Consider the following 18534-nt stretch of genomic DNA (forward strand, 5'->3'; position numbering starts at 1 on the left):
CCTGTGCTCTAGAGCCTGCGAGCCACAACTACTGAGCCTGCGAGCCACAACTACTGAGCCCGTGAGCCACAACTACTGAAGCCCGCATGCCTAGAGCCCGTGCTCCACCACAAGAGAAGCCACTGCAATGAGAAGCCCACGCACCACAACGAAGAGTAGCCCCCACTCGCCGCAACTAGACAAAAGCCCACGCACAGCAACAAAGACCCTACTCAGCCAATAAATAAATAAATAAATTTAAAAGCATACTTCAGTGACCAAGTGCATTTTCAATGACTCAGTCCACCAAATAATACATTAGGCATATTAAATCTTGATCCTCTTTAATTATAGACAAGTTTGCTAGAAAAGCCAGTAGCAGCAAGGCAGTGTCATTAAACAAGAAATCATTTCTCACTTTAAAAATGTCTTGGGCAGGAACTTCCCTGGTGGTCCAGTGGGTAAGACTCTGCGCTCCCAATGCAGGGGGCCTGGATTCAATCCCTGGTTGGGGAACTAGATCCCGCATGCATGCCACAACTAAGAAGCCCTCATGCCATAACTAGAAAGATCCCACGTGCCGCAACTAAAAGATCCTGCATGCCACAACTAAGACCCGGCGCGGTCAAAATAAATAAATAAACAAACTTTTTTTTTTTAATGTCCTGGACATAAACAAAAAACCTTTCCTTCCTTTCACATGGCAGAATTAATGCTGAAACGCACAAGCTTATGAAATCATTCTGTCAAATTGTTACATTAGGGACCTCCCTGTGGTCCAGTGGTTAAGACTCCGCACTTCCATCACAGGTGGCGAGGGTTCGATCCCTGGTCAGGGAACTAAGATCTTGCATGCTGTGCAGCCAAAAAAAAAAAACAAAAAAAAAACAAAAAAAAAATACGTTTACAGCATTGTAAATCAACTATACTCCAATGAAAAAAATCTTTTTAATTGTTATATTAGCACTAAGCGTTAGACTTACAACAATAACAAAACACTATTTCCACAAGGAATTTAAAAGAACAACCAAGAATGATGAACTAAGCAATAATCAAGTTCAAAAGTACTTGGTTAAATAATCACTGTGGCTCCTTCAGAAGACAATCAAGATCAAGCACAATCTATGCCCTCCAGCCTCACCCCCCGCCCCCCGCCATTATGACAAGGTCTGTACATCCCACTTTCCCTCCTGCAACGCCAGTGAACACAGAAGACAAACTGGATAAATAGCAAAGTTGGATTAGAAACCTCTTTACTAGTCCAGATATTTAGAGCTAACCTCCGGAGCTGCAGTACAGAATTCACAGATGTGTTCAATTCAAGCAATCAGTTTTTTATTAAACCCCATTTTTTAACTAATCCTCTTCAGATCCCAACTGATAAATCTAACAAATTCAGCTTTTAACTTCTGAGTACATTTTTACCTGCTGTTTCTATAGCTATGAAAACCAGAAAAACTTTTCCATCAATTTTTTTTTCAAATGAGCATTACAGAAGTTAAAGGAAATTGAACTTAATTAATTATAAGAGTACCTGAATACTACACGTCAACATATTAAGATTTGATTTTAATCTTAGAAGAGAAGGCATTGAAGATAAAGGCGGGGGACCTATACGATCAAGCCAGGACATCTACTAACAGTGAAAACAAGTTGGCTTCTTTTTCTCTGTTTTCAGATTTGGCACAATTCTTATGAATTTATGTAATAATCTGTAATCTGTCCTCAGTTAAGTTCATCTACCAAGAACCTGAAAATGGTTTATTTATCAAGGAAACATTAATTTCAACAAGTAAAATTAATCCTAGCACTGTCACTAGACTAAGCTTTTGCTTCCTGTGTTTTAGCGTTAAATGCTAGAATTGACTTTTAAAAAGCAGACACTAAACACAAACACTATCCCTGGCCCCTTTATTTTAAGACTCAATCCCTGGTATACCAAATTGAAGATCTCCTGGGAAAATGAAAAACTGAAATCAGATTAATGTTTTCATTCTAAAGATAAATTATTGGAAAAAGTCCAGTGAAATCACCTTGCCTCTCCAGACAATTCTCTAATACGACCATACACAAGGTAGAAGTAGACATATTTATATATGACCAAAACCCGTCTCTTAAGGATTCTCTCTAGGGTCAAGTCATCTACCTAAATCAACCACATCCAAAGTTATGTATAAGCTTCCTTTCTCTCCCTCTCCGCCTCTACACATTGAAGCACATTCGGTCTATAGAAATCTTCCTCCCAGTGGTCCATTTTTGCTGTGTCTTTCTCATCTATCCCAGCAAGTCTGGAGGCTGTGATGCAGTGGAAATAACATCAGACATGGAAAGCAAACCAAGTACTGAGGGGCAGTGAGTAAGGTGACTTGACCTCTCAGCTATTTTCTCCTCTGTTAAATGGGAATTACGGTCCTACCTCAATTACGCTGAGGATTAAGTTTAGAGTATTTTAGTGTCACACAGAAAGGAAAGGTAGTATTATCAGACTTGTAAACCAAGGATTCTTTCTCTGTCTTTATAGCTCATCACAGGCCTACCACACACTAACCTTTTTGCAAATGACTATTAAAAACAGATCCCGCATCAATGCACTGGACCCATAAGGGAAACTCCATTCGTTTAAAAGTAAAAACTTCAGGCAAATTCCTCCGCCTTTTCCCATCTATCAAATACCAACCAAATTTTTCACTGATCAGCTGGGTTGTCTTGGCATAGTCTGACCACAGTGTGATTCTCTTTATGACACCACTGCACTAAAGTAGGCTAAACAGGATTGTTCTGCTGGCTTACTGGTTTCAAAAAAAGAAAAAACATTGTTGCAAGTTCCTTGGATCTCTATCATCTAGGGAGATGTAACACTAAAGCAAATATGTATGTATATTAAACAAATCACTAGTAATTTTTCCACCTACCAAGTCTGCTTACACTGCCCGAGCACTGTCCTGTAAACTATCAACATACATTAATCTACAAGGATAAGAGTCTTTGAAAGAGTTTCATGGGCAAGAAATGTAATGATTTGCTGGTAGACAGTAAATGTAATTGCCAACTTAAGTCCAATTGGAAGAAAGCTACCTCAATATTTCATGCTGTGAGACCGGATCAGCATTTAAAGAAGAGACGCCATTAACTCCATGTCTCGCTAAAACAAGTTTCAAGTTTGGATCTTAAGAGGACTGATCTGATTCTCCCAGAGAGGAACTTTTAAGTACACATTTCCTGATTCAATAGTTTACCCACTACACTTAGGAAAGCTTTCTAAAAAGTATTTTACATTTGCTAAGTAGATGGCAATTATAAATCAAAGTTTTGATAACAAATATTCTTACTTTACTTTGAAAGCTAAAACCATATTTCCAAGTGTCAAACATCAAAAAACTAACTAATGGTTCTACGGAATCTACAGTAAAAAAGTTATTAAGTAAATTAAATGATGGACATTGACTTCTTTTCATTTGTACATCACTGTTTAGATTTTTTTTCAATGTTCAAAAAAATGTAACTGCTTTAGAAGTGCCAGATGCAACTACACAACCCAAGATTGCCCCAGTCCACCTCTGGCATTCCAGGTGGTACAATTTATACACCAAAGAAAAGAGGTGACAAGGAAATCCTACCAACTGAAGAAGTTAAAATACAAAAACCCCACAGCTATGTGTGGCGTAGGGGGAAAACATCATAAGTTCCATTTGGGTGTGTTAAGTTTTAGATGCTTATCAGACATCGAAGTGGACATGTGAAGAAGGTAGCTGAGTTAAGACCTGGACGAGACATAAAATTTTAGTTATAGTCATTTAGATAATTTTTAAAGCTGTGAGTCCCAGGGCATGGTGTAGATAATTTATCAGACATCTACTGTGTGTCAGTTACTGTTCCACATGCTGGGGATAAATCAGTGAACTGCACAGTTAAAAATCCCTGCCCTTCAGGACTTTACATTCTAGTGGGAGGAACAAGGCAATAAGTAATGAAAATAAATACACATATAGTATGTGAAAAGAGGATACTCTAGGGAAAAAGACAGAGCAGGGCAAGGGAAACCAGGAGCAAAGACCAAGGGTCAAGGCAGGCCTCACTGAGACTTGAAAGTGAGGACACACAGGTATATGGGGAGATAGATTCCAGGAGAGGGAACCGGCAGTGCAGAGGACGTGGTAATCTTCACCACAGCAGTTTCCCTGGAATGATGGGTGATGGATTTAAGAGAGGAGAGGAGAGCTGGAGACCTTAAGTACAGAAAACTCTTGTTGAGATGTTTTGCTGCAAAGCAGAGCAGAGAAATAAGCAACAGTGGGCAGAGGAAGCAGAGTCAAAAGAGGGAGATTTTGTTTTTCTATTTGTCTTAAGATGGAAGAAAAGCAGAAAAACTGTATGCTGTTGAGAATGATCCAGTAGAGCCCAAAACATTAATGATAGGAGAGACAGGAGATGACTACTGAGAGGGCAGGACCGGCAGGACCGGCTGGACCGGCTGGACCGGCCTTGCAGGGTAAGAGCTCCGTTGCTCCACCTCCAGGCAGTGGGAAGGCGGAGTCTGTGCTGCAAGCTGGGCCCACAGGGAGGTGAGTATGGGCGGAAGTTCTCTGCGGACTGCTTTGGTTTTTCTCACTGAAGCAGGAAACCCAGCATGAAGACAGGGAGGAAGTATGAAATAGTCATCTAGGAAACCGGGCAAGTGAATGGACTAGGAGAGGGAAAAAGTATGATTGCTCAGCAGCCTTAAGGGCCCACGTGAATCTTATGAACTAACTGGGAACCAACACTAGGAAATTCCCCTAGTATAAGACATACCCGGCTATCAGCCTTTCTACTAACAAATGAAACATTCTTTAACACAAACTGCTGGAAATGGCAAATGTCTAAACATATTTTGAGCACATCAAATATAAAAACAATGCCCTGGGAAAGTGGCAATTTCTCCAGATAATATCCTGAAAGAGACTACAAGCCTTTTCATATCATATTCGTAACTGCTTTATCATCCCTTGAAGGGAGTCATCAGTCACTGAAGGATTTAATAACCTTGGTGTGAAGTTAACTCCCTTACGTCAGACCACTGTAAACAAAAGATGGGTTTGAATGCCTTCAACCAATTATATACTGTAATAGTAAAGCATACAGATAAGTCATATTCTTATTCATAGAAGTACAAATTTACACATACAAGATTATCTAGGAGCATTCAATTAATCACCAGAAACAGCCATATAAAATCTATTCCTAACTATATTGTGGTGATGATGGCAGAACTCTGTGACTATACTGAAAACCATCGATTTGTACACTTCTTTAATAGATGAATTATCTCTTAAGGGAGTTTTACCTCAATAAAGTTTTTTTTTAATCTATTCCAAGTGTTTGATCTCAAATGAATCATTTTGTCATCAGGAAGTAAAATTTTGATTTTTTTTTAAAGTTTGTTAAAATTTAATGGGAAATGGAGCAAATACAGTATGTTCTGATGGCTCATAAATATTAACCTTGTAGGGATCCAGAACTCATTCAGAATGAAGGGCAGAGTTTGGCTGCAGGTTTGAAGTTGGAGTTTTTTAAATTTGTAGGTTCTAGCCCTCCTGTTTCATCCCTTTGATCAAGACATACTCACAGCACCTTGACCAAAATGAATAGCAATCTTTTGACCATGGATAGCTCCAAAAAACTCCTACATCTTAGAAACTCATCAGCAAGACTGAATGGCAAACCAATATGTGGACCAAAATAAAAGAAAAAAATGTCATAAGTACCAATTCAGATAGTATCACATTTCTCAGGCTTATGTCACTTCACAGAAATTTTATACTTCAAATCTAACCAACAAGCCAAAGAACTCATAAATTCTATTTTTCTCCCTGAGACAGTAAAGATAAATAAACTCAACAATTTCACCACTGATGTTTCAACCATGAAAATAATATTCCTATAAAGACTACAAGTGAAGATTATATTCTCCTAAGCAAAAGAATTATAAGACTGAACTGACAATATTAAGGTGTTCGTGGAAGGATCAATGGATATAGAAGTCAGAAAACACAGCTACTAAAGAGGCTCAGCCAGTTCCAAAATGGAAACTGTGGACGTGGACAACTCACTGACTTCTCCTGACCTTGCGCTCTCGCTCCGGAAGCCGAGCAGCCAGCACCTGTGCTGCCTCCTTCGGAAGGGAGCTGTGAGGACCAACCAGAGGTCAGGGAAGGCTATCCAGGAGGGGTAAAGCCTTCTGCAAACAGAAGCGTCGTCCCCATTTCACTCTTGAAAAGCTGCCTCTGTGATAAGCTATTGATCACCTTCTGCTCTGCATGTATGAAATGCACTCTCTGTATTAGTCTGCTCAGGCGCTACATCAGAATACCACAGACTGGGGAGCTGAAAGAAAAGAAATTTATTTCCCACAGTTCTGGGGGCTGGGAAGTCCAAAATCAAGGTCCTGGCCAATCCGGTTCATTCAGTTCCCCGCCTGCTCTTTGCGGCCTTCTCTTTGCGTCCTCACGCGGCAGAGCGAGAGGTCTCTTTCTCTTCATATAAGACACCATTCTCATCATGGGGCTCCACCCTCACGACCTCATCTAAACCTAATTACCTCCCAAAGACTTCACCTCCAAATACCAAAATACTCGGGGTTAAGACGAGCATATGAAATTTGGGGGAACACAATTCAGCCCCTTAGCACTCCCCTACATAATACTGGGTTGGCCAAAAGTTCGTTCAGGTTTTTCTGTAACAAAACCCGAACGAACTTTTTGGCCAAACCAACATATTTAATGACTGTCTTCAGGCAGAAATTAAACCTCTACATAAAAAAATAAACAGAGGGCAGGGGAGATTTAAAGAATGGCTTACTTTTAAAAGAGCTTACTTAAGGCAGCTTACTGATATTCATACAATATAAAATAAAATTTTGGGCTTCCCTGGTGGCGCAGTGGTTGAGAAGCTGCCTGCTAATGCAGGGGACACGGGTTCGAGCCCTGGTCTGGGAAGATCCCACATGCCACGTAGCAACTAGGCCCGTGAGCCACAATTACTGAGCCTGCGCGTCTGGAGCTTGTGCTCCGCAACAAGAGAGGCCGCGATAGTGAGAGGCCCGCGCACCGCGATGAAGAGTGGCCTCCACTTGCCACAACTAGAGAAAGCCCTCGCACAGAAACGAAGACCCAACACAGCCATAAATAGATAGATAGATAGATAGATAGATAGATAGATAGATAGATAGATAGATAGATAGATAGATAAATTTATAAAATAAAATAAAATAAAATAAAATGTTAAACAGATGAGGGAACTGGCCTGACAACAGCAGCTAAGATCCGCTCAGCATTTGCCTGTGCCGGTTACTGCTCTAAGAGCTCTCCATTTCACCCGCACAGTAGCCACACAAAGTAGGAACGATTTACAGAAGAGGACCCTGAGCACACAGCGGTGAAAAAGGCTCCCTCAGGCCACATGGCAGGTCTCACAGGTCGTACAGGCTACAGAGCCTGTGCTCTAACTATATACTACTATACTGCTTCTCTTTTTCTTGGGAAAAAGGAAAATTGCAGGGGGAGAGAGGGGATTGAGAAAATGGAAGCATGAAATAGGTGTTCAGGTTCATTGTATACCATTTGTTAGATGTAGCCAACATCTTATAAGCAAATGCCTCAGAAGAAATTTGATCAGTCACAGGATTCTAAATCCATAAGGTAGAAGCAAATCACATGCTCAGGAGGTCAGTCCCCTTCTGGATCTAAGAGCTGAGAAAAGTCTCTCCTGTGGGTCCGCCCAGGGACAGCAACCTGCCACGGCCAGCAGCCTCGGGTACCCCTGGATAAGCCATTCAGGGCGCACAAACAGCGAGCTCCACAGGCTCCATACCGGTTAACGGTCTCACACCACACTATTCGAGTAAAGCAAATCTGCCAAAAGTAAGAAATACAAAGGATTCCTAGTAATTCAAACAGAGATTTAAGGCTCACCAGAACAGGAGTTCTTAAACGAGAGGTCCATGGATGGGCTGCAAGAGTTCCATAAACTACCTGCAACTGTGTATTCTGGACATGTAGGCAAATGTTCACAACTCTGCTCTGGGGGAAAAACCACAGCTTACACCAATACTCAATGGAGTCTCTGATAAAAATAAACTTAAGAACCCTTGACAAAGGAATTAATGAACTGCATAACCCCCAGGAGAACCTATCCAAATCATCTTCACAAACAAGGCTGTGGGTAGGTATAGAACACAATTAGGTTGATGTTAAATTCCAATAAGTAACTGGATAAATGCAAAGTCAAAAATATTCTAAATAAGCATAGCTGGGAAGTAATTCTAACCTCGTTTCAGAACTGCGTGGTATCCACCCTATAGTAAACCCTCCGATATTCACTGCTGCAATTTATAACCCCCAAGGGCAGGATCAAATGGTCCTCATCTCTGAGTGTCCTGACCATCCGATAAATGGTCTTACAATAAAGAAATTAAAATAAATCTTTATTTACATTTAAAAGTATCTAGCGGATAAGGACCCTTGGCCAGAATTAGCTTATTTCAAAAAAATTCAAAGTATCCCTTTCCCTTCATAAAATGAAATCCTTTGCCAAATGAGGAACACAGGTAACCAAGAGGAAATAAAGCTTACATGGAACCACTAAGAAATTAGTACTACTACATTTTACATGAACCATAACATAACCATAACCATAACCATAACATCATTATATCAGCATTATGCCCATTCTTTTTAAAGTGTAACAGATTGTATTCCCAAATTTATACCTTTATGCCTTTCCCCTACAGGATGGAGAATGAGACATATGCAATATATTTATGGTCCTCATTTCTCCCTCTCTATGGCAAATAGCAGAGAAAATCAAATCTGCAACATAGCTGACACCAGAAAATAAGTAGATACTTTTAATTTTTTCAAATAAATAAAAAGGGCTAAAATCCAAAATAATGACAACACCAAATGCTAGCAATGATGTGGAACAACAGGAACTCTCATTCACTGCTGTTGGGAATGCAAAATGGTACAGAAACTTTGGAAGACAGTATAGCAGTTTCTTACAAAGCCCAACATACTCTTACCATAGATCAGAAATCATGCTCCTTGGTATTTATCCACATGAGTTGAAAACTTATCTCCACACAAAACTTGCACACAAATGTTTACAGTGGCTTTATTTGTAACTGCCAAAACTTGGAAGAAGGAAGATGTACTTCAACAGGTAACTGGATAAATAAACTGTAGTACATCTAAACAATGAGATATTATTAGTGATAAAAAGGAAGCTAGCAAGCCACAAAACGACATGCAGACTGCTTAAATGCATACTGCTAAGTGAAAGAAGCCAATCTGAAAAGGCTCCATACTGTGATTCCACCTCCATGACATCTAGAAAAGGCAGAATTATGAAGACAGTAAGAAGATCAGTGGTTGCAAGGGGCTAAGGGGAAGGGAAGGAGGGACGAACAGGTGGAGCACTGGGTGTATTTAGAACAGTGAACCTATTCAGTGTGTACTGTAATGGTGGATGCATGCTATTAAACATTTGTCAAAACCCATAGAACGTACAACACAAACACTGAACCATAGACTTTGGTTAACAGCAAGGTATCAATACTGATTCATCAACTCTAACAGTGTACCACACAAAAGCAAGATGTAAATAATAGGGACAACTGGGTGGGAGGAGACATGTGGGGATTCTCTGTACTTTCCACTCAATTTTTCTATAAAACTAAAACTGCTCCCGGGACTTCCCTGGTGGTCCAGTGGTTAAGAATCCGCCTTCCAATGCAGGGGACGCGGGTTCAATCCCTGGTGGGGGAACTAAGATCCCACATGCTGCAGGGCAACTAAGCCCACGCACTCTAGAGCCCATGCGCCACAACTACTGAGCCCATGCACTCTGGAGCCTGTGCGCCACAACTAGAGAGAGAGAAGCCCGCGTGCCGCAACAAAAGATGCCGCATGCCGCAACTAAGATCTCATGTGCTGCAACTAAGACCTGATGCAGCCAAATAAATAAATGAATAAATAAATTTTTTAATTATTTTTTTATTTTTTTGGCTGTGTTGGGTCTTCGTTTCTGTGCGAGGGCTTCCTCTAGCTGCGGCAAGCGAGGGCCACTCTTCATCGTGGCGCGCGGGCCTCTCACTATCGTGGCCTCTCTTGTTGCGGAGCGCAGGCTCAGTAGTTGTGGCTCACGGGTCTAGTTGCTCTGCGGCATGTGGGATCTTCCCAGACCAGGGCGCGAACCCGTGTCCCCTGCACTGGCAGGCGGATTCTCAACCACTGCGCCACCAGGGAAGCCAAATAAATATTTTTAAAAATAATAAAATAAAACTGCTCTGTAGAATAGCCTATTAATTAATTTATTAAATAGTGGTTTCATTTTTTAATGTTTTCGTGTATCACATAAATAAAATATTACTTATCCAATAATAAATGTTTATGCAATCAATTTAAGCCTGTTCACAAAACTGAAGAAAACTTTCCCCAAAAAAGCCAGACTGCTTTAGACATTACTTTTTTCCAGCATGTTTTGTTCTTTCTTTCCATTCAAAGATCAAAACTTACCCCGCATCTGCCGCCAGCACACTTCAGAATGAATACTAATTGCTCTACTTCCTTCCCTGCACATCTAACATGTTTTTAAAAAGGTGAACATTCCGTTACTGAACATTTCCCCTTACCTATTCAATGTGAGAATTATGCCCTGTGGAAAGAGCAGAGCCTATGAAAGAGAGACTGCCTAGATAGGTAGTCAAAGAATATACAAATAGGTAAAAAGTTTTCTACATAATTTTTCTCATTATAAAATATCCACACACAAAAAAAGGACAACAGTAAGAGCTAAATACCTAAAACCAAAAGGAGAAAATAACTGTTCAAACGCTTCGATCTTGATGTTTTTCTATATAATTTTGGTCGATTAATAAAGAATGTGCATATCTTTCTTACCATCCCCCCTCACATATTTAAAATTCCTAGGTAATGCTTCAAACTATTTTCCTATGTTTCACATCTAATTTATGAAAACTGTTTGTTTTGCTAAGCAAACAAACAGTAGTATGTGTGTCCAAAAAAATTAAGATTTAGTAATTTGAGTTCTTCCAAAATGACTTCTATTAAATCCATGTAAAAGAAAAGGCATTTATATTGGGAGGTAGATGCAAGTATTAAAGAGTTTTTCTCTTGTTTTTGGTTGGGTGGTAATATCAAAAAATACAGAAAGCTCACCATATGTGTAAAATATCAACTGCCTATATTAATATATTAAAAATGTTTGAAAAAATAGAAGGTGATTAGTAAAACAACAAAAACTTCCTATAAAGATAATCAAGAGCCGTTCTCCAATCTCACTCCTGAGACCACATAAAAAGAACCTGGTCATCTGCACCTGTACATAAGCACTACAGTTGTTTGTGCAAAGCATAAATTGGCCCAATAAGAAATCCTGAAAACAATGCAAAAGGAAGGAATATCAACTGGCATTTTACTAAATGCATACAAGTCAAGTCACTACTGCTGCTGACGTTCAAAACCAGTAGAAATGTGACTATACCACTGTTTCTAACCAGCTATTTTTAAATTATTAGAAGATAATCTTGTGAGCTTGAGGTAAATACAGCTGTGAACTCAGCAGCATGCACCATCTGGAGGCATTTGACTTAAGCAATTTTTCAAATGCATAGTATATTCAAACTATATTGTTCCTTTGAAGCTGAACAGTCACATACAAACTGACCCTTTTTTTAAACTGCAACTACAAAAGCTCATTCACTTTGTAGAAACAAGACATGAGAAACAGGATCTAATTGTTCATCTTTAGAACCAAGTGATTATTTCTACTCTTTACTGGCAAAAATATTTTAGCTTTATAAAAGGATCCCCCATACTTACCTACCATATTCTTAAAACTTCACAAGTAATTTCTGATTAATCCTCTAAAATTAAAATGTTTTCTTCTTTCTAAAGTGATTCACATCCATTACTACCTCATTTTATCACAAAAACCTGAGTACAACTGTCATATGAATCATCATAAAATCCTACGTACAGAACACAACTGCCATTAACCTCTTAATGCATCAACCAGCTAATGCCATTAACCTGCAGCCTCTTCCAGCTTCCATCATTCCTTCTCTCGCTACCAAACTTCTCAATATTTCCTTACCAACTGCAAACTAGCTTCCACCATCACTGGCCATCCTCCACCTCCTGGGCTGCTCTGCTCAACAAATTCTCAGGGGTTCCATTGACTCCTGATTAAGTCAATGGCACTTTTTCATAGTGTTTTCTCAGTTTTCATTCTCTAGTCCAAAACCTAGAACATGCGATTCTACTGTCATCCCCTTACTTTGAAGCACCCTCTACCCTGTATTCTCTTTATATTGCTTTACCTTTCAGACCGCTTTCTCTCAAATCATTCTTCCATTTCCTCCTCTTGCCATAATACTGGCTGTTCTTTCCCAATAACTTGATGCTCAGCATTACCTCAGCACTGGCTCCTCCTATGTGAGATTCAGTGAGGGCCCTTTGGTGGCATAAACAAGTCTCAAAGCTGGTTGGGCCACGGGTGTGTGGAGGAAGGCCAGGGGAAGCCCTTTCACAAAGGGCACCTCTAATAGGATGAGAGGGGGGTCAAGGAAAGAACAGAGGTCAGGCTCTGGCTTGGAATCCTGGCCTCCCCACTCACCACCCGTGGGCCTTGGTCAAGTTGCTTAACTCCTCTAAGTCTTGGGTTTCCTCACTAGCACCTCAGAGGCATTTAGACCTGCAAGGATTAAATAATTCACTCAAAGACAGAACAATATTAAGGAAATGAAGTCTTCCATAATCCCATCATCCAGAGATTAGCACTATTAACATTTGGTATATTTCTTTCTAATCTTTTCCCTTAGCCTCTGTGAGTAAAGGTGGGTGTGCACATAATTGGAATCATACTGCATAAACAGTTTGGCATCTACAGTTTTTTTTCTGAGCTTTACATTATATTTTTATATCATGATGATTTTTAGTGGTTGCATAATATTTCCTTTTATGGATGGACCATGATTTAACATTTCCCTTCTACTACTGGGTGTTTAAACTGACAAATCACTATGTTTAATTTCTTTTTTTTTTTCCTTTCCCAGAAAAATGTCTCTTCCTCCCTCTCTATTCCACCTGTGAGCCAAAAATTGTTAACAATAGCTAATAAATCATCAAATAGTGTGAGAAACACATTTTCATCAAGGAAGAAGAAAATAATGACTTAGAGAGTAAACATCCCATATTAAACTAAAAATCACTGGCATGCCCTGAAGTTATCTTTGGAAGTTTTGTGAATCATCATGTTCTTTTAAATTTGTCTGGTCTTCCTTCATTGGGATGTAAGTGCTGTGAGGACAGGGACTTCATCTTTTTTGTATCTTCAGCAACTGAAACAGTATCTAGAGCATAACCACTGCTCGCTATATTAAGTACTAGCTGCCATTATCTGCCAGGCACTTTCCTAAGCATTTTGCACACCCTCTGAGGTAAATTCATCATTTTTCCCACAAAGAGGCTAATAAATAACTTACCCCAGGTCTCACAGTGAGTGAGTAGTAGAACTAAGGATAGAATACAGTCTAGCTATTTACCAACAACTTATAATGAATAAATTGATTACTTATACCAGCAGAGCCTCCATGTGATAGCATTAAAAACTGAACATGCTTTATTTTCCCGCTAATTAAATTTTAACATTTTGTTTTACTATTTTTCATTACAAACAGGTATGTCAACTAAATCGAGAATTAAAAAGATTGTGGAGGGCAAGGCTACGACCCTAATCACCATCAATATATGGAATTTTAAAATATGGTCCTATAAATAAAAAAGAAATACATACTAATGAACTTTTGAAATAACTTGTTTGGATCTAGGATACTTACTATATACTTCTTTCTATTTTTCTGTAGATTCAGCATTCTCTGCTGCCAATCTAAATGACCTGATTCCTTTTAATTAAAGAAAACATTTTATACATGTTACATTGAAATTATTACATTTTCTAGAAAATGTTGCACTCTCTTTCCTCATTCCAGGTTATCTTAAGAAGCCATTTCTCCAATGAGTTAAAAAGTATCTCAACCTGCAGCCGCTTCCCTGGTCCCTCTAAACACCCCCCCACCCTGTCCCTAACACCAGCCCCACAAGTCCCTCCAACAACACACACCCACGTTCTTCCATCAGTAAACTGGGCCCGTGAACGGGCTTCACATTAGCTTTATATATAAACAGATTTGTCAATTTTGTCTTTTGACTTTTGCTCCTTTTTTAAAAAATGTAGTGGACAGTCTTAGAAAACATGGTGGTAGGCAGCTCCTCAAGACAAAGGCATACGGTAAGGAGACCAAACCATTAAGAAACTGTGTCATTCACATCACAATCTATTTTACAGCCTGAAAAGTCTGACTTTGTCGTGGACCTATATTCAAAGACTCAAAGCTACTCAATCTTACAGTAAATACTTTCTAATAACTTGGAGCCAAAAGTACATTTTAAAATTTAAAGGTAGCCACACATACCCTTGAACAGAGACATTTCTAAATCCTTGTATTAATCATCTAGCCCGTGGCCAGACTGCTGTAAATCAATGGTTCTCTCAGTCCCTTTGGTACAGTGTAACAAGAGGGAAGAGACAGAAGGAAACATTTTAGCCATGTTATCTCCATTGGGCTAACATTTATTTGAGTTTTGCAAACTAATCCTAGAATAGCAAACAAAGACCCAGTTTTAAAAAAAAAAAAAAAAGGGCTTCCTATGTCATTATAAAATGGATGGTTCCATTGGCTACTCAGACTAACATAATAGCAAGCAAAACCTTTGACCTTGGAAAAGCATGGTAAATGTTAATACCTACTGCTAAATTACATGGTTTATCAATTTCCTCAAAACCAAAAATAAATCTCCCACGAGTAAACTATTACATGAGTAAACAAAAGCTTGTCTTGTTCTATCATTTGCTTAAAAAGCAAGCACAAGGGCGGTGGGAGAGGGATTAAGAAACACAGCCAGACAAGTCCATAAAACCTCCAGTGTAAAATAAAACTACCCTGCAGGAGCAGCCAATGCAGTCTGACCTAACAGCTGTACACAGTTGCACTAATTAAAATGAAGAGCTAGTCTGCATGACACACAGGCCATTCCTGAACCTTCCTGAGGAGTTGACGGGGTTCCCCGTGACACTCCACAGCCGCACCGCACCCCACCACCAGACCTACAAGCTAAAAAATAAACCGGCACATGGCTCAGCGTACCCACATTTGAAGATACATACACATTCAAGCATTTCAGAAGTAATCACAACCATGTAGACTGGAACATATCCTACAGGCTATAAAAACCCATTCACACACAAAGGAAGTGGTACAGCTACATTACGTCAGCTCTCGCCTCAATTCATAAATGCAAAACCACAAAACAAGACAAAAACCTACATGGCCTTTTGCTGGAAACCTTCTCAGAGTGAATGAATGTAGGTTAAGTCTTCAAATATGTTACTGAACAGCACTCGTTGATGCATCACTTTCAACAGCCAGGGGGAAGGAAGAAGTGTCATCTTAGTCCATTCTCTCATGCAACCAGATCAAATAACATTTCAAGCACAGCCTGCCAAGCACCAGGGCCTGCCAGAGTACAATGAGCACTCAAGTGCTCTGGACTGAAAACCACCTTTCACTGGTCCCAGAGATCTTTATAAAATACTTTAAACACTACTAAATTACAGAGTTGAAAAAAACAAACACAGGCTTCTAACTGCTGCTCCCATACTATTGTGAAGTTGCTGTTAAATGTTAAGCCTCTAAAATGTCTGCCTTGTGTTATTAACTAGGCAATGTAGATTTTCAGAAAGGCAATTGCCTCTCAGAGCCCAAATCTAACACACGCATAAAAATGTGGAGTTTGGTTGTGCATCTGGAAATAATTGCCCACAGATCAACAGGCTTACATGGGATATTGTTCCTGTCTGTAGGGTTTCAAATCATGTCTACTTTAAATTTGGAGTTCCTAGGAAGAAAAAAAGGAAAGAAAAAAGAAGAAAAAAGTAAGAATGACCAGAATATAGTAATTTTGGCATGTAATTTAAAGGACTTTCTCAACTCTGTTCTCAACTTTCACTCAGTGTCTCGCACACAGACACACATATCAAAGAGAAAAATTAATCTCTCTACTGACCTCAGTGTTCATTCACATACCATTTTTTAAAATTTCCATATGGCTGAGAGGAGGCCTCCAGCCAAACAATGCCCCAAGGAGAATAGTGGCACATGTGCGCCAGGAAGGCGAATGGCTGGGAGTAAAACAAAGTAACCTATGACAAGAGTTTCTTTTTCAGCAAACAGAAAGTGGTCAAGCAGGTCTCCATACAGCTTCAACCAGAGTACAAGATTTGAGTAAACAGGTGGAGGGGGCAGGGAAGCCATTACCTCAAACAAAAAATAAAAAAATAAAAAAATCACAATTTAAACTTAGAGCAATCTTCTTGAAAACTCTCCTTGCGTTTTAGCTAACCTGGCAAAATAACAGTATTGTGATCCAAGAAACAAATTATATTTGTCACTTAAGCAGCCCCAAATTACTTCATAACCAAGTCCATCCAATTCACTTTATTTTTACACTTAAATTTACTCCACAGTAAGCAATAAAGCTCCTGATCAAACAGCGGCTTTTGGATTATACATTCCTCATCTTCCAGCTTTCCTTTTAAAGAACACACACACACACCCCTTTAAAAAAAATAGTGTTTTCTCTGCCCTAAACATGTTTCTTACTTGGTTTATTTAACTGGGATTTCTAGAGTTTTGACAATTTAAAACAAACAAACAAACAAAAACCCAAAAACTAGTAAGCCCAACAGAAATGCAATAGGACACAGCAAACACCTATTCCTGATTCCTGGAAAGCCACCATCATTCTTAATAATACCCGAGTTGTTCACCTCTCTGGGGTCATCGACCTCACTCCCATACACCCACCTCCGAGAGCCCCTGCGCCCACAGTTATCCAACTTCCTGGCCCGAGACCCGCGTCCCCCTCGCAGCAAGAGGGGCCAGCCACTTGCCTGCGGCCGGTCGCAGCAGGAGCTGAGCCCTCGGGCCTCCTCTCCTCCTCCTCCTCGTCCTCCGGTGCAGGGCCCCCTCGCAAACTCAGGCCCGTGGGCACCGGAGGGACGGGCGGGGGCTCGGGGCGTGAAATGCACTTGCTAAACAAAAGGAGGCCCGGGCGGCCGCAGGGCAGCAAGGCGCGGGCGCATGTCCCCGCGGCTCAGCGGCTCCGGGAGGCGGTGGCCGCGCCGGGCCCCGCCCGTAGCTAGGGGAAGCGGCCGCCGCGGCTCACTCTCCTTCAGCCCAGGCGGCCGGGCCAACACTGCCACATGCCAGTGACCCAGACGCTGGGAGAGAAAGAGCAGCCTCCCCGCTGCGGCGGCGGCGGCGGCGGCGGCCGACAAAACCCGGGCTGGAGCCTGGCCCGCTCCGCGCGTACCTCTGCCCGCGGGGACGCGCGCACACAAAGCCTGTGCCGCTGCAACTGTACCTCCTGCCCAGCTCGGCCAGCCTCCCCTCTTCCCCAGTCCCCCCTCCCCTCCCGACAGCCGGAACTGGGAGGCTGTGTGATTGATGGCAGCTCTTAATAGCGTGGTCAGCTAGAAAATGCATCTGCAAGCAAGATATTAAAGAGGCAGCGCATCCCCGTGAGTGATCAGCAGTTCACATATCCTAGAGCTGCCCTGCTTCTGCCAGGAATATTAATGCCAACCACCTCTTACGTCTAACAAATGCAGATGAAATAACCAACAATCACAGACAGGATAAACGTTTGTTTCAAAGATGCACAGGAGAAAGAAGCTTTGTTTGGTGTCAAACAACATTTCTGACCCCAATTTTCCTTACAGTTTAAGAATTCTCTGTAAGTCATTTGTTTAAAAGTCTTCTCCCCGATCTTTTTTCCCCAAGAAAACAAAGGTCCATCTGCTAGACAAGGCATAGCTTAAATTGGGCTTGATTGAAATCCATCCAATAAGGAAGCAAAATAAATACACATTCCTTGCCATGTAGCCTTAAATAAACATAAAACCCACCAGCTACCAGATTCCAGACCGGTCATTAATTCCACTGTTAAGTGCATGGAAACAGAATTACCAAAAGTAAATTTCAAATTAGTTTCTTCCCCACCCCCAAACTGGTAAATATCTATCAACTTGCTCAAATTTACCAAAATTAAACTACATTTATACTATGTATTCCCTAGTAGTAACAGCCACAATCATTGTGTCCTGTTAAATAAGACACTCTATAGCAAATTTTTAAAAATACGTTCCTATGGAATATAAATTCAAATTATTAAATTCACTCAGTATCAACCCAAATTTGAAAGTTACAAGCTCAAAATTTAAATGATCACTTTTGGTATCTTTAATATTACACTTCTTAGCCTTCCAGGCAAGTTTCATGGAACTCTCAAATAGCTTTATACATGTTATTGGACCTTCCAAGGTCCAATAGGCAAACATTTAGATTAAGTGATTTGCCCAAAGTTTCTCAACAAG

At 40.5% G+C, this 18534-nt stretch overlaps 1 protein-coding gene across 6 annotated transcripts in view; it reads right to left on the reverse strand.

The window, feature by feature from the left end:
* RERE (arginine-glutamic acid dipeptide repeats) overlaps positions 1–18534 on the reverse strand; it is a 420307-nt gene that overhangs the window by 285326 nt on the left and 116447 nt on the right. Inside the window, exon 1 of one of the 6 annotated variants that reach the window (XM_036846165.1) lies at positions 16964–16984. The exons of the other annotated variants lie outside the window; for them this stretch is intronic. The gene's annotated coding sequence lies outside the window, so the exon portion shown is untranslated. Of the gene's footprint in view, positions 1–16963; positions 16985–18534 lie in introns of those variants that run through there. 6 annotated transcript variants of the gene reach the window in all.

This window comes from Balaenoptera musculus, chromosome 1, assembly GCF_009873245.2.
Source record: "Balaenoptera musculus isolate JJ_BM4_2016_0621 chromosome 1, mBalMus1.pri.v3, whole genome shotgun sequence".
Lineage (NCBI taxonomy): Eukaryota > Metazoa > Chordata > Mammalia > Artiodactyla > Balaenopteridae > Balaenoptera > Balaenoptera musculus.